This window comes from Cotesia typhae, unplaced genomic scaffold, assembly GCF_013202065.1.
Source record: "Cotesia typhae breed Kobodo isofemale line unplaced genomic scaffold, CoteBio_Ctyphae contig_4, whole genome shotgun sequence".
Classification (NCBI taxonomy): Eukaryota; Metazoa; Arthropoda; class Insecta; order Hymenoptera; family Braconidae; genus Cotesia; species Cotesia typhae.
The window spans coordinates 6,536,026-6,552,981 of record NW_027423748.1 but is presented as its reverse complement, the minus strand read 5'-3'; the positions used below and the strand labels follow the sequence as shown (position 1 = coordinate 6,552,981).

The 16,956-nt window shown below is 29.0% G+C and overlaps 1 protein-coding gene and 1 long non-coding RNA gene across 2 annotated transcripts in view; one reads left to right on the top strand and one right to left on the bottom strand.

The window, feature by feature from the left end:
• The window catches only part of LOC141527702 (cell adhesion molecule Dscam2), a 137,962-nt gene that overhangs the window by 4,311 nt on the left and 116,695 nt on the right, over positions 1-16,956 (top strand). The window lies entirely within an intron of this gene.
• Positions 373-2,589, bottom strand: LOC141527474 (uncharacterized). Its single transcript, XR_012479205.1, has 2 exons — positions 2,322-2,589; positions 373-1,823 (listed from the first exon to the last, which is right to left on the bottom strand). It is a non-coding gene; the product is annotated as an uncharacterized LOC141527474 (long non-coding RNA).

Sequence of the window (16,956 nt, the reverse complement as noted above, 5' to 3'; positions counted from 1 at the left end):
TGCGATCTTTCGCGCAATTGCCCCTGTGAGACTCGCCTCGCCTCGGGTGTTGCTTTTTATATTTACTTATTTGCATTTCTATTATTTTTATAATGTACTAACGCGCTTAATGATTAGCTCGCGGTTTTTCGATGTTTTTTAAGCGCCTGTTTTATCAAATTGAGGAACTGGAGCTTTATTGGTGAGATAATTATATAACAAAATTAATTCCGTCGGGCCAAGATTATTAAACTAGAGGTTGAAAGATTTCATTGTCTCACAAAATATGTTTTTGTGTTGTTGAAAAGTTAGATTGAAACTTTTTTAGTTTCAACATTATTTCAAACTTTGTACTTTGGAGTTTTACAATCGACACATAAAAAAAAAAATATCTTTTGGTTCATGAGTTTTTTTTTATTCAACTTTCTTCAGAAGGAATTCAAAATTTAAAAACATTGTAGTTGTTAATCTTATCCAGTAAATCCAATTTCTAGAGCTGTATCATTAACTTCATTTAGATCAATTTAATTGGTTTAAAACATATTGTTATACTCAATTGATCATTGTAGGTACAAATTAACAAGGAAAAAAATTACGTTTAGGTACTGTGACGTTATAATCATAAAAAAGACATTAAAACGCTTGTAGTCCGCCCTAATTGCTATTGTCATAATTTATTATCATTATCATCCATCAATTTAACGATTTAATAATCTGGTTATAGAATTGCTCTACGCAGAATCAAAAAACACCTACATAAAGATATTCTAATAGATCTAGATGAAAGGAGGAGGAATTTTTTAATTTTTTGACTCTGACAGTAAAAAAATTTTCTCACGCCATCAGTTCGATAATATTGTGAATAATTTAATCGTTTGTAATAAAAAAAATCTAAAAATACATTTAATAGAAAATTTATGCTTGAAGTTACCGGAGCATAATCTCAAAATTTCTGACGTTGTTAATTTGTTAAAAGAGTTATCAGTTTTATTTAAGAAACTCTTCGTACTTTATCTAGAAATTCGAAATTAAACCGTTATATTGACGTAAACGGGTTATGCTGCGTTTATTGAACTCGATGCTTTTCGCTGGCCTCATAGTTTTCCTCATTATCTCGACACAGTGAACAAGTATGCTGTTAGGTATTGTTATTGGTCCGAATTCCAGTAGAATTTAATTGGAGAAGATTGAACCGCTGCTTCAACAGATGTAAGCATGTGTGAGTGAATCTGTACGCAGATATGTATGTTTAGATGTTTGAGTGGGTGAATTGTTGCGAGCATGTAAAACTACAAAGACTCCAGGCCATTTATTTATAGCTGCACTCAACTTTTTCATTTAATTTTTTTACGTTGCATTTAGTTATTCGGTTGTATGTTATATCTATCCAATGAATTGCACTGTAAAATTTCTTGTACAGTAAATAAAATAAATTTGAAACATTTATTTTAATTTATTCCATGCTATTGCTTGTACGTCAAGTTGTTTTATATTTATTGATTGAGAGCATCAATATAAAAATTGTGTTGACCTTTTTTCTACAGACAATTTATGCTTTTCTTAGAAAAAAAAAACGATACCAAACTCAGAGCTACTGTCAATTGGTAAATTTCCGTATCAAATTGGAATTTGAAACTTGGATGGACATCAATTTTACTGTATTTAGATTTTTTGTACATTCTATTTAGCATCTTTTGCATCTATGACCTCGATACTAACTACCTTATTCTCTTTTTCTCTTTTGGCTTGACCATTCACTCTCGGTCCGTTTCATTTCCGTTTTTTTTATCGGACATCGGCATTTATTGTGATCCCAATAAAGTTGCATATGTCGAATGAATATTCTGGAGAAACATACAATTGCATTAAATCATGTGGTCAGTGAGCTCGTAAATAAGAAAAAAAGAAGTAGAATAAGAATAATGGGATCAATATTTTATTAAAAAGTAATACAAAGTTAACATATTTCTAATTAGTTAATAGTTTTGATACATGGAAAAATGTCTTGATGATATTTAAATTTATTTTAGTATGAAAATGACGAGGAAAACTTAATCTTAGATTATTGTGTCCCTAATTGAAGAAAATGTTTCGAAAACAAGTAAATCGTTTCAAATCATGATTTATAGTGTTACGTCGAAAACGCAACTAAAATTTAATTATTTTTATCCTAGCCGTTAGGCTAATAGATAAGGATCTGAAGCTTACAGGAAAAATTTTGTGGAATAAATAATAATAAAATATGAATTAAATTTCATAGATATATTTTAAAATTTCAGTACAAATTTCAATTTGGAATAAAAAGAAATACACAAAAACGAAACTTATAATTTTACACTTACTCAATATCTGTGTCACCGTTTCTGGTCTGCTTCAGTAACTTTAAGAAAGGAATTAAATCGAATCTATATTAAACAACGTGTACGAAATGAAAAATTTTAAATTGTATAATGAATTGATGAAACTTGGGACTACTCCAAAACTTGACGTGTTGAGGTGGTAAAAACTAGAACTGGACTGATTTGAAAAACTTGGAAAACTGAAATCGACAAGACCTTGTGGGCGGTGACATTTTCCTAAATTCTATGTTCCGGGGAAACTCTAGGCCAATTACAATAACACTCAGTGGTCCGAGTTTCCCTTTCTCAACGAGCCCATCGCTTCGGGTAGCGCACTACTCCTTCCACGTTGTCTCAAGGGCCTGTTGACCCCCTTCTTTTAAATTCTATATTTAATGATTAGAAAAGGAATTATTATTAAATTTTTACCCTTTTCACTATTTTAAATTATTAATTAAAATATAATTTTCGACGATCATATCTTATTATTCTATTCGCGACGTATCATTAAATTAGTTAGAAAAAAAAATTAATTTGTGCATAAATTACAAATTATCATTAGTTTCTTAGATCTAAATTTTTCTTTCTATTAAGTTCGTTATTTTATTCGGAAATAAAAGAAAACATTTATTTATTTTTTTTTGTTTAAACCTAAATTACAGTTATTAAATTTTGTTCCTTAAATTATCAACATTTATCTTTTTTTTTCTTTTTTGGTTGATACTAGAATTATCGTAACATTCCTTTTTATTTTTTTCTTTTATCATTATTTACTTTTTACTTTATTTAAACTATTGTTTATATATACATTTATTTTGTTATCGAAAATTTCTATTTCGGATCTCGACAAAGTTTAAAATTCCATTAGGGTATTTGTTCAGGCTTAAATCTCTTAGTGTGGTCAGGCCCAACTAAAACTAAATTTTTAAAATAAGTTTCTTTTGAAAATACTATTGATAAATTTGAAGATAACAAAGTAAATGTATGTAACTACAAAATTACAAAATTATTACTAAAATAATTAAAGCCTATTCAATATTAAATAAAAATATCGAACATTGAGTCCGACATAACAATAGGAATTAAACGAGTAAAATCATTTACAATCACTCTGTTGAAATTCATACAAGGTCGCACAGTTTATACTACATAAATTAATATTTATAAATTTTATTCTAAATGAGATCTACATCTACGTCTAAGAATTAATGAAATTACATAGAATATGTAAGCAACAGCTAATAGAATAGGTAGTGAAAAAGATGCGTAGAAAATTAACATAGTAGTGTCTGAAATCTTCTCAGCTGAATCCGAGTTCTTAGATTCAGTGGTGGGTTGGGTTGATGACGACGAAAATTCTTTATCGTTTGATATTCCAGAAAGTTGAACTATTGGATGATCAGGTTGGTCAGTAGACTCAGTAGAAGTCGATTTTAGGCTCAAATCAGAAAATATATCAATGATCGAAGCCGGAGATCGAATACTGCCAATCTCTAAAATCTTCGAATTGTTATCTTCAGGTAAATGGTCAGAAGGTATCGATGAGGATTGACTCGCATTATAGAAAAGATAATCATTGTAAATTACTTGAATCGAAGGATGTAACGAAGAAAAGTTATTGGCCTTCGCCATTTTCTCTTCAATAATGTACGGCGAATTAGAAATTTTCAAAAAGTTCGTGGCAGTAGTTGGTGTCAATGTTTCGAAAGGAATTGGAAACGAAATAGTAGATCCAAACAAGAAAGGTGTTGATTGACTGGAATCTACCAATTGTGACCTGTTGAAAAGTTCCCGAATAGCTTCAGGATAATAAAATAAATAATTTAACGGAACGAGAGTAACGTTTTTCGATAAGATTATTGAATCTTCTGCATTTTTAACAAACTTTTTCGTCTTAGTAATTGCTGTTTTGTTTTTATTATCAGCAGAAACGTTTTCTTGATTCGATAAAGAGGAATTTATATTTTTTGACATCGATTTTTTAAGCTTTTCAAAGTTTAGTGAAGATAGGTTAAGAGTATATAAAGATTGGTTATTTAGCATTACTTCATCAGAATCATTAACTTTTCCAGATATTTTATAATTCGGCACATGTAGTATAGAAGTCACTGAATCATTTGACTCATCAAAAGAAACGTTTTTAAATAAATTCACTGGATATTCTGCATTTCTAACATATAATTTCTTTGTACTCATAACTTTTTCGTTTTTTGTCACAGCAGTAAGGTTTTTAGGATTCGATGTCGTTGAATTCACATTTTTTGGTATCAATTTTCCGATCTCTTGAGAGTTCAGCAAAGATAAGTCATCTGCATTAAAAGTTTGATTGTTTGATGTAACATTATTGGAATCTTTCATTCTTGCAGATGTTTCATTTTTCTGAAATGTTTGTGTAACATTTGCGAAATTTTTTGACTGATCAAAAGAATCTTTTTTCTGTAAGTTCTTTGGATCTACTACATCTGAGATGTTTACTTTTTCTAAACTTATTGCTGTTTCATTTCCATTAACAGTAGTGATGTTTTTTTCATTCCATGTAGTTAGATTCATATTTTTTACTATCGATTTGCCGATCTCTTGAGAGTTCAGCAAAGATAAGTCATCTGCATTCAAAGTTTGATTGTTTGTTGTAACATTATTGGAATCATTCATTCTTGCAGATGTTTCATTTTTCTGAAATGTTGTTGTAACATTTGCGAAATTTTTTGACTGATCAAAAGAATCTTTTTTCTGTAAGTTCTTTGGATCTACTACATCTGAGATGTTTACTTTTTCTAAACTTATTGCTGTTTCATTTCCATTAACAGTAGTGATGTTTTTTTCATTCCATGTAGTTGGATTCATATTTTTTACTATCGATTTTCCGATCTCTTGAGAGTTCAGCAAAGATAAGTCATCTGCATTCAAAGTTTGATTGTTTGTTGTAACATTATTGGAATCATTCATTCTTCCAGATGTTTCATTTTTCAGGAATGTTAGTGTAGAAATTGAGAAATTTTTTGACTGATCAGAAGAGTCTTCTTTTAGTATGTTCTTTGAATCTACTGCATCTATGATGTTTACTTTTTTTACACTCATCGCTGTTTCGTTCACATTATTAGCAGTGATGTTTTCGTTATCAGCATTTAAAGATTGGTTGTTCGATGTAACGTTAATAGAATCATTTATTTTTTCAAATGTTTCATTTTTCGAAAATGGTGGCATAGCAATTGCGAAATCTTTTGACTGATCAGAAGAATTTGCTTTCGGTAAGTTTTTCGGATTTACTGCATCTGTGATGTTTACTTTTTTTGCTCTCGTTGCTGTTTCAGTTTCATTTATAGCAGTAATGTTTTCGTGATTCGATGTTGTTAAATTCATATATTTTTGTATCGATTTTCCATTCTCCAGAGAGTTCAGTGGAGATAAGTTATCTGCATTTGAAGATTGATTGTTTGATGTAACAGTAATAGAATCATTTATTCTTTCATATGTTTCATTTTTTAAAAATGGTGGTGTAGCAATTGCTAAATCTTTTGGCTGATCAGGAGAATTTTCTTTCAGTAGGTTGTTCGGATCTACTGCATCTGCGGTGTTTACTTTTTCTACACTCATTGCTGTTTCGTTTCTATTTATAGCAGTAATGTTTCCGTGATTCGATGTCGTTAGATTCATATATTTTGGTATCGATTTTCCAATCTCCAGAGAGTTCAGTGGAGATAAGTTATCTGCATTTGAAGATTGATTGTTTGATGTAACAGTAATAGAATCGTTTATTTTTTCATATGTTTCATTTTCCAAAAATGGTGGTGTAGCAATTGCTAAATCTTTTGGCTGATCAGGAGAATCTTCTGTCAGTAAGTTCTCTGGATCTACTGCATCTGTGATGTTCACTTTTTCGACACTTATTGCTGTCTCGTTATTGTTAACAGCAGTGAAGTTGTCTTGATTTAATGTAGTTAGATTAATATTTTGTGGTATCGATTCTTCAATCTTAAGAGATTTATGTAGAGATAAGTTTTCTAGATTCAAAGATTGATTGTTTGTTGTATCGTTAAATGAATCATTTATTCTCTCATATGTTTTATTATCCAAAAATGGTGGTGCAGCAATTGCTAAATCTTTTGGCTGATCAGGAGAATCTTCTGTCAGTACATTCTTTGGTTCTACTGCATCTGTGATGTTTCCTTTTTGTACACTCATTGCTGTTTTGTTTCTATTAACAACAGTGATTTTTTCTTGATTTGATTCAGTTAGATTAATATGTTGTGGTATCGATTCTTCAATCTTAAGAGAGTTATGAGAAGATAAGTTTTCTGGTTTCAAAGATTGATTGTTTGATGTATCGTTATAAGAATCATTTATTCTTTCATATGTTTTATTATCCAAAAATAGTGGTGCAGCAATTGCTAAATCTTTTGGCTGATCAGGAGAATCTTCTTTCTGTAAGTTCTTTGGATCTACTACATCTGTGATGCTTACTTTTTCTACACTCATTGCTGTTTCATTTCCATTAACAGTAGTGATGTTTTTTGTATTCGATGTAGTTAGATTCACATTTTTTTCTATCGATTTTCTAATCTCCAGAGAGTTTAGCGAAGATAAGTCATTTACAATTAAAATTTGATTGTTTGATGTAACGTTGTTAGAATCATTTATTCTTCCAGATGTTTTATTTTTCAAAAACCGTGATGTAGAAATTGCGAAATCTTTTGACTGATCAGAAGAATTTCTTTTCAGTAAGTTTCTTAGATCTACTGCATCTGTGACATTTACTTTTTTAGCTTGGTTTGCTGTTTCGTTTTCATTAACAGCAGTGATATTTTCTTGATTCGATGTAGTTAGATTATTATTTTGTGGTATCGATTCTTCAATATTAAGAGAATTATGTGGAGATAAGTTATCTGCATTTAAAGATTGATTGTTTAATGTAACTTTATTCGAATCATTTACTCTTTCATATGTTTTATTTTTCAAAAATGGTGGTGTCGCAATTGCGAAATCTTTTGACTGATCAGAAGAATTTCCTTTCAGTAAGTTCTTTGGATCTACTGCATCTGTGATGTTTACTTTTTTTTCTTTAATTGCTGTTTCGTTTTCATCAACAGCAGAAATGTTTGCTTGATTCGAAGGGAGAGGATCTATATTTTGTTGCATCGATTCTTCAATTTTAAGAGAGTCCAGCGGAATTAGATTGTTTAGATTCAAAGATTGATTGTTCGATGTAATGTTATCGGAATCATTCACTCTTATAAAGTTTTTAATTTTCGGCAATGTTGGTGTAGTGATTGATGAATTGTTTGACTGATGCGGAGTGCTGTTTGTTGATAAGTTCTTTGGATTTCCTGTATTCTGACCATTTACTTCTTTTCTACTCGTTCTTGTATTGTTTTTATTAACAGTAGTAATGGTTTCTTGATTCGATGTGGTTGAATTTACATTTGGTGTCATCAATTTTTTAATCATAAGCGTGTTCACTGGAGATGTGAAATCTGTGTTTATGGTTTGATTGTTCGATCCAACAGGATTCGAATTATTAATTTTCAGAGGTTCTAGAAGAGATAAGTTTGATTTAAAAATTTCATTTCTTGAAATCACTTTTTTCTCTACGGATGATTTCTCAGCTGTTTGTTCTGTCAGCCCTCGTGATGTTGAAGTAAATGAAACTGAGGATGGTGGATTATTACCAACTATTGATAATTTTTTTGAAGCCACGGAATTTTTCGCATTAATTTGTACTTCTGTTGTTTTTAAATTGCCTTTATGAGCAGTCGACTTGTGGTCTCTGTTTGATGAAGTCGACAACATTGCTGTTGAATTTGAATCATTAATTTTCAGATGGTTTATTGCATCTGAGCTGCCATCTGTTGACAATGGTAATGTTAATTTATGAGTCGTTTCATTTATCAATTTTTCTTTTATCTTTCGGCTCCTTTCATCACTTATAGAAGTATTTTCGATCTTTTTTAAATCTTCACCCAAACTTTTGCGTTTATTTACCATGTCAAGTGTGAAGGTAGAGTTTGCATCTTTTACAATTGTTTCCGTCTCAGACTTTTGTGCTTCTGCAATTTGTCTTTTTTTATGAGTCTGTTCAACTGGCGTTGTTGCTATGATTGAAGTATTTCCGCCAATTATTAAAGGAGGGTTTTCTTTATCTAAATTATTCATCACATTTTTGACATTTGTATCATTTTTTAATCCATTCGGATTTGCTATATTAGTTCTTTCGGTTTTAGAGTTATCAACTGGTCTCGATTTTATTATATTTCTTCTATCCACTTCGTTCTCCGCCTTAGAATTTAATTGGTCCAGTTTATTTATTGCTAATATTTCACTTTCCGCCTTTATTGGATTCGTCGTTGTTAAATTTTGGGAACCTGATTCTTTCACTAATTTCTGTTCTTTAAGAGTGTCAGGACTTTTCTTTTCATCATTTTCATTCAAACTTGACGTAATTACTGTTTTATTTCCGATTGTTCCATTTTCCGATTTTGAAATCTTTGTTGAGGGGTTTTCTTTGATTGTATGTTCTATTATCGTTTTTGGTGTAGTTGTATTAACGATAGTGATTGGCTGAAGAGGAGATGCATTCTTCGAAACATTTATTGCATTTTTTACATCTATCTCATATTTCAATCCATTAGACTTTTCTTTTTGCGTTCTTTCAGGATTGGAAACATTTAACTGTTTTGCTTTATCATTATTCACTGTCATATTTTTTACTTTAGGTGTTGTCAAGTTCCTTAAACTTGATTTTTCTGTCGACTTCGGTGTTAGTGAAGTTATGGTACTTCTTGGGTTATCAATTGGAGAAGACACCTTACCTTCTTCTACGGTTTCACTCGCTTTCTCCGTTGATTTTGAAGTAGTCGAATTAACTTTTTTAACTAATAGATAAGGAGGTTTAATTTCCGAACCATTTCGGGTATTGTTCGTATCCGTTCTGCTTTTTAATGCATCTATCTTAGGTGTTATTACTTTTCCGTTACTTGATACTGTTACTGGTTTATCTGTTGTTGTATTCAAATTTGATGTTCCTTTCTGTTTTAATGTTTTCGAATCTATATCATTTTTGGTTTCATCACTCGGATTAGATTTTAGAGTAGGCTGCGTATTCTCGATTCCTTTATTTTCCACTTCTTTTTTTTTCGGTATCAATTCTTCGTCAAAAAAATCCATAGATTCTAGATCTGGTGTTCTTGAATATACTCTGATAATCGATCGATTGAAGTGCATATGGTTTGTTTCATTCATTACATTTCGATTAACTGTTGACATTAATTCAAAATTAGATGTATTCACCTGTTTTGGTGTTACTGTGATCGTTTTATCTAAAGTCTCGTTTTTTTGAATTTTTGCACCTATTGGCTTTTTTGTTTTCAATACTATACTTTTTGGTCTAACTGTCGTTGAAATTGTTGAATTTGATTTTTTTTCTTTTTCCGATATTACCGAAGTTACTAAACTTTTCGATTTGTCATTTGGATTGCTTGTTGGAATAGATTTCTTTTCTTCTCCAGTTATTCTACTATCTGATTTTTCCGATTTTGTGGATGGTGTTCTTCCAATAGTTTGTTCTATCGTTGATTTTGGAGTAGTCGCAGTAACATTAATAATTGGAGAACGAGAAGGTTCCATTTTCAAACCACTGATCGCATTTCTTGTTTCTGTTCTATTTTTTAATGCATCTGGCTTTATTATTTTTATTTGCTCATGCCGAGATACATTTAACGGTTTTGACGTAGTCAGCACCGTTTTAACTGAAACTTGAGTTGTTTTCGATTTTGAGCCAGATGATTGATTCATCTCCAAGGTCGTATTTGGTTTAGTTACTGATTTTTTTGTTACAATCAATGCATTGTGTAATTTATCTTCTTTCATTATATTATTTCTAATTTTTTCTGGTGATGCTGTTGCTGGTCGCTCCAATGTCTCCAGTGAAACTTTGATTTCTTTCTTTATATCTTTTCCAACACTTGGTCTGTCAACCGTTACATTTCCATATTCCTTACTTCCAGCTTTATATAATGATTCATTTTTGCTCGTATTATTCCTATTTTTTTCTGGTTGTACTGTTGGTGGCCGCTCTAAATTTTCCGGTGAAACTTTGATTTTTTTCTTTATGTCTTCTCTAATACTTAGTCTATCAATCGTTATATTTGCATGGTTCCCACTTCCAGCTTTAGAGGATTCATTTTTTACAGAATGCATGCTTTGCTCGAGTCCTTCTTCTCTTTGGATATCCAGCGTTTTATTTTTAAATTTGACAGCACTATCTTCTTTAGTATAATTTAGCACATCTACCTTACCTTCATTTTCAGTCGGCCGTCTAATTTTAGCTTCACTTATCCTCTCTGTCGTTGTTATTGTTGTTGTTGTTGTTATCGTTGCAAAGCGAGGTCTAAGATCATATCTACTTTCTGGTCTTCTAGTTATCGTCCTTATTTTTGGCCTAGGCGTGGTAGGAATAATTCTTTGCCAACATTTTGCCTCGGTAGATCTTTAACAAATTTCATAATTACAAATCGAATTTATTTTCTTTAATTATAACCAAATTTAAAATAACTTCCAATATAATTCAAATTCAACGTACTGAAAATACAACGATAAATTTTCTACATCGGTTCTAGACCATTCTTTCAAGGGATCGTTCAAATTTATATCTTCACCTGATTTTTCAAAACGACGAACAAATTTTCGAACAAATCTGTAATGTAGAAAAATTGAAATTAAAGAATAATATTCACTTTTTTTTTAATGTTTTTCTCCCATTTTTAAACTCTTTTAATCTCGTTCACTGACCTTGTTTTTATATTTTGTGCAATAGCAGCGTAATTACCGTAAAAATCTGGGGTACGTACAATCGTAAATTTGCTGTGATGGTTCACATAATGCGGACAATCGTAGAATGGATACCCAGAAACTGAAGAAAACTATCATTTATTTTTCTATAAATGCAACATTAACATGCTATATTATTTAAAATCAAAAAATAGCATACCATATATTTTACAATTTTTCGCCCTCTCATTACAAATTGGCAAGCTAAAATCAATTTTATTATTACTAAGTGATGTCAAAGTCCATTTGAAATAAAATTTTTCTGTTACATTAAAAACTGAACTTAAAAAAATAATAAATCAATATAATTATTGTGTTTACTTTGTTATCACTATTCCAAGGTTATAGCTATTTACAGGAAAATAATGGCGCTTGCTTATGAAAAAGTCACTACTTTTTCTGATTTGAGTAGTCCTTATGTTCTCCAAGCAACTATTTTCCGAAATATCTTTGTATCTTTTGCCGTAAATTTCACTGCGTTTCAACTAAACATCAATGCATCGTTAATTGATAGTTACAGTTTATTTATTTTTCAAATTTAATCTGTGACTACTTACATAAGGTAAAATCATACCATGAATAGACAAATTAATCCTTGGATGAGTGAACTTTGAGAACAAGAAATCAGCCGCGTTGATGTGTATTAGAGCACCTATCATACTTTGTTGTGTAAATTTTCCACTTAAATTCACAGATTAAAATAGAAATCCATTATTATCTCAAATTTCATGACTTTAACACTGATGATGAATTAATCTTTCAATTTTTTACACTCACCCGATTAAAACGTCGTCTAAGGCAACTACAAGCTGTATAATTACTTTGTCAACCTGCGACTTTAAATCATAAGAAGGAACCCTGTCCACAACATCACGAACAATAAAATCTGTAAATTACAATAAACGCGGGTATTAATTAATTCTCAAAATTATTATCTTTTTGAAAATGTTTTTCGAGGTCAAACATTCTTACTCTGATTCAGAATCGGTGCTGAAGCGAACGATACTACGAACAGTATGTAGCGATCAACAATTGGGACAAAACGAAGTGTGTATTTTCCGATAACGCCTTCCTAGATATTAAAGTAAAACATTATTATAATTGAAGTAGATTATTTATTTTGCTCTAGATTACTTAATATTTATAAATACCACTCTCAAATATTTGTCGTAAAGACCAACCATCGCAGCATTTTTTCTTAAATCCGAATAATACCCCAATGAATGGATTCCTATTATCTGAAATTGAACTATAATTATTTCCCCATCAATATCGGAAAAATTTTCTCCTATAATTTTTTTTTCCACATGCCTTTGAGACATTTGTGTGTTCAATTACAACTTCTTTATTAGAATTATGATACTCGTATACAATAGGAGTATTTAAAGTAGCTATATAATAGTTTTTCTTTTGCAAATTAAGATTTATTTCAAAGGTACTTGATTTTATTTTTAGATTCAACATATATGGTAACAGCATTCCAGTACGTGGTACGCCTTCTAGTTCCATATATTTACACACCGAAACTATTGACATAAGATAAAAAAAATTAATTTTTGTATTTTTTATTACATTAAAGATCATTTTTCATATTTTCACGCAAAAAACTTTGTCGTTGTTCACCTCTACTTACTGTATAAACTATTATCGAGAGCTAACCCACGACGAAGATCCTGTACACATAGATTATCAATATTCCGTGAGACTCCATTTGCTCTTTTGAATGTCATTATCAGAATAATGGCTGAGGATATAATAATAATTATTCTAATCATTTTTTAAATTTACTTCAAAAAGAACTTTCATTTGAAAAAACACATGAATTTTATGATTACAACTTTCATTGCAAATCACTAAAATAAATCCCTTTCATTGCAAACTTTGAACATTCTCACATTTTTTTAATAGGAAATCAATGAATAACAACTAATTGGTAAACTAAATGTAAAAATTGTCCGTTATTGAATTTGGTAGCTTTAATACTTATAAAAAATAACAACTTGTAAATGCTTTAGTTGACACCTTGATACTTTATATCACTATAAACTTTATTTTTATAAATTGTATCGAGTGTCGTATTATCTAAAGTCATAATGTCATTAAGTTTAATTGATTTTTTACATTTAACAATGACTTTATGATCGGTATATTTTCAGTCCACTAGATAACTATACAACGTTTATATATAGTATACACAAATATATATCATCCTTCCTAAACGATTTATAAAATAAAACTTACTAATTGTAGTAAAATAAATAATATTTTATCCAATTTCCAGATTGTTGGAATTAAAATAATTCATTATTGATTTTATAAGAATATTTTCAATTTTCGCTTTTTAAACACTTATTCCTATTTTTTTTAATTATTTTATTTGTCAACTTACAAAAAAATTTTTTCACAAGCGAAGCGTATTATAAGATAGCAAAATAATCTAATTTTAGAGATAATATTTTAAATTTGATTGGGCTAATTGTTTTCTTAGAAATGTCGTTGTTGATATCTCAGCTGATTCACACACAATAATGTTTTTCTAATTACTGACGATTTTAAATTTAATAGCTTTTTTAAAATGTTCCAGAATTTCCTCCAAATTAATCATTTTTTCAATCTAAATCACTTCCATTATTTTTCAGTATTGTGGATTGAATTTTTATTTAAAATTAGCCAATCAATTGCTCTTCAACCAACAAAAACTTTTTGAAATAAAATTTTTTCCACTTGAACTTTTTACGATTTCTTCTAATTATAATTGTCACAATATACGTCTTATAATTAAGACAGTATACAATATAGTATATACAATGGGTTCACAATGTAGTACCTTCTAATTTTCTCTTAATCAATCGTTTTAAATTGTCATTTAGCCTTTATAGCTCTAGTGTTTACCGCAGGCTTTTCACGTAATAGATAACGACTGACCCTCTGTATATTTTTCTAAATTATTCTTGGCAAATGTATTTTATAATTGTAAAGAATCCTTTTTTCGAATAAAAGGAATTTTTTTTAAATGATTTAAAATTTTTGAAAAAAAATATTTTATTTAAAAATTGTGTAAGTATGTTATTATCTAACATGAGTTGAGAATTCTCAGAAATATATATCCACAAATATTTAGTATTTGTTGTGCAAATTATTCAGCCCTTTTGACAAACTAAGTGGCTTTATATTTTCATTCATATATTCGTGGACATGTACCGTCTACGAGCACTTAAATTTTTTTCATACCATGCATACACTCTTTTCCGCTGAGTGGAATTTCATTCGTAAGCCTTATTTGCAGTGTATTTCTTTTTTATATCAACACTACTCAAAAGATTGTCCACCTATCGTAAATCCACTTTAAAGTTCAAGTATTTCAAATATTTATACGTATTGTTCCTATACATTTTTAATTCAAGTGTAACTTGACGTATTTTTATCTGAAGGCTTATTATGGATATTATTGTTTTCATTCTGGATTTTTTGAACTCCATAGCCATTAAAAATAAATTATAACAATACCTCTTGAGAGAAATGAAATTGTACAATTTTTAAATTTTATTCGAAGTGACTTTTCTTGAAAAAAAATAAAGTTTTTTTTTTCTTTTATTATTACTGTGAAAAATTATTAAAAAAATATCATCTAAATTTTATGAAATTTGTCGCAAAGTGGTTTCACAAGATAACGACTTTAAGACGTAATAACATTTTTTGCCAACACTAGTAAAAAACGTTGTTATGTTTTTTAATAAAAACAAGCTTTTACATTTTTATAAGATTTTTAATAACCAATAAATAGTGTAGAGTGAAAAAAAATAACCTCGATTTTATAAGCTCATTTGTTTGAGTTGCAGCTACCAATTTTTATGTGAAATAATAAAGTATGGGATAAAATTTCTTATGGGTATCAAACCAAAAAACTGAGTAGTTCTTAATATAAAAAACAGAAACTTTATTTGATAATTAATAAATGGCCTTTTATGTCACAAAAAAAAATTAATTTAATTTTCAATGGAGCAATGATAATTGTCACAAAAAAAATTTTCACAAATACTATTTATTATTTAAATAATAGTGAAATATTAAAAAATTGAAAAAAAATTTTTTTTAGAAATTATTAATTGATTTCTTAAAACATAACGAACGGCGGATGTTCATAATGAATGTAATTGAGGTATTAAAAATGGTGAGTCACATTCGAAGCGATTATCTTCTATCAAATATTTTAAAAGCACTCAAAATAATAAGAATAATTTCTATGATTACCTGTTGATACATGCGTGGTCACTGATATGTAAATTTTCTTACACAGGTGAAAGATTTTACGGATAAATGTATGAAAAAAAGAGCAATCTAAAAAAAAAAAATTTAATATCTTTGTTATACTTCCTCTCACTAGCTTCAATATTTGAGTAATAATTTTAATGAAATTCCTTGAGAAGCGGACAATCTACGAAATTCAATCTCCAATAAATGACGCCTAAAACCGCGAAAAATTCTCAGCACATAGATCAATCCTCTTTTATGTCCTTTATTCTCAAATCGTCTGCTTTTATAGTTCACTTATTTCTTATTCTTCGTCGCTTTTGATGGAAACATTTCGCAGTTCGGTCGGTCTTTTATCGTTAAAAAAAAAAAAGAAAAAAATAAAATTCTTTCCATTTTAACAATTTTAGTTTTTTCGTTAAAAACACTAAAAATAATATAAGACAATTTTTATTGAGGATAAAAGAAGAAATTTATGTCAAAAATTCTGAATTACGTTCAAATATATAAATATAGCTTTTGCATTGTTTTACGATCAGATTCCTCTGCGAACGTTAAATTGATGCTTTCCTTATGATCTCAATCGTTTTAAAGAAGAAAAGACATAAAGCAATCCTGACTGGTAGTATCCGTTCGAATGTTATATGCTTGTAATTTATTTCATCTAATAAAGGGTCAAAAAGAAAATTGGAAACCAAGGAATTTCGGAAGACTATTTGTTACTTTTTCCGACGCTCCAAAGTGGATTTCTTTTTATCTTTTAAAATAAAAAAAATTATTTCCATTACTTTTAAATTGAGACAAGTGAGAAATTAGTCTTTTTCTTTTTTTTTTTAAATTCAAGTTAAGTGAAAAATCACATAATAGTTCACTAGATTTAAGAATTTAATTTATTATCATAAAAATTTGATCTTCATATTTTTGAAATAAAAATTATTTTGAGACAAAAAAATTTTATAATTTTAATCCTGTGATATTTTATTCAATATTTTTTTTTTTTAACTGTTATATTGAATCAAAGTTGGTAATTTATTTCAACAATATACATTTAAAAACAGCACGTTGAAAGTTCATTTCTATAAAGGATTTATTCAGAATACAAATTTAATGTATTCATGCATAATAATTTATAGATTTGTCAATTTATAAATTCGTTTATTTTATAAATTGAACAAACTGATTGCATCATATTCTATTGGTGAATAAATTTATACTCTATAAATGGAGAAGGATGTTTAATTTGGTTTAAAAATTTTGTATAATTATTAATTTACATCATCGTTTACTCTGCCAGCAATAAATTTAAAATTATTATTAAAAAAAAAAATTCGTATCAATTTTGACCGTAAATTTCACAAAAATTTACCGTAAAAATTTTTTTTCTATCTCCTAATCAACAGTAAGAATAAAAAAAAAAATTTATTTGAGAGCCAGAAAAAAAAATGTGGCGAAGATAAGACTCTCTAAAAGTTCGATGCGGTATTCGACCGTCTCCTTGAGCACTTCACTTTTTACTCGCAGATCCACGGGATATAGAAAACTATAAGTGTGTGTATACAGATAT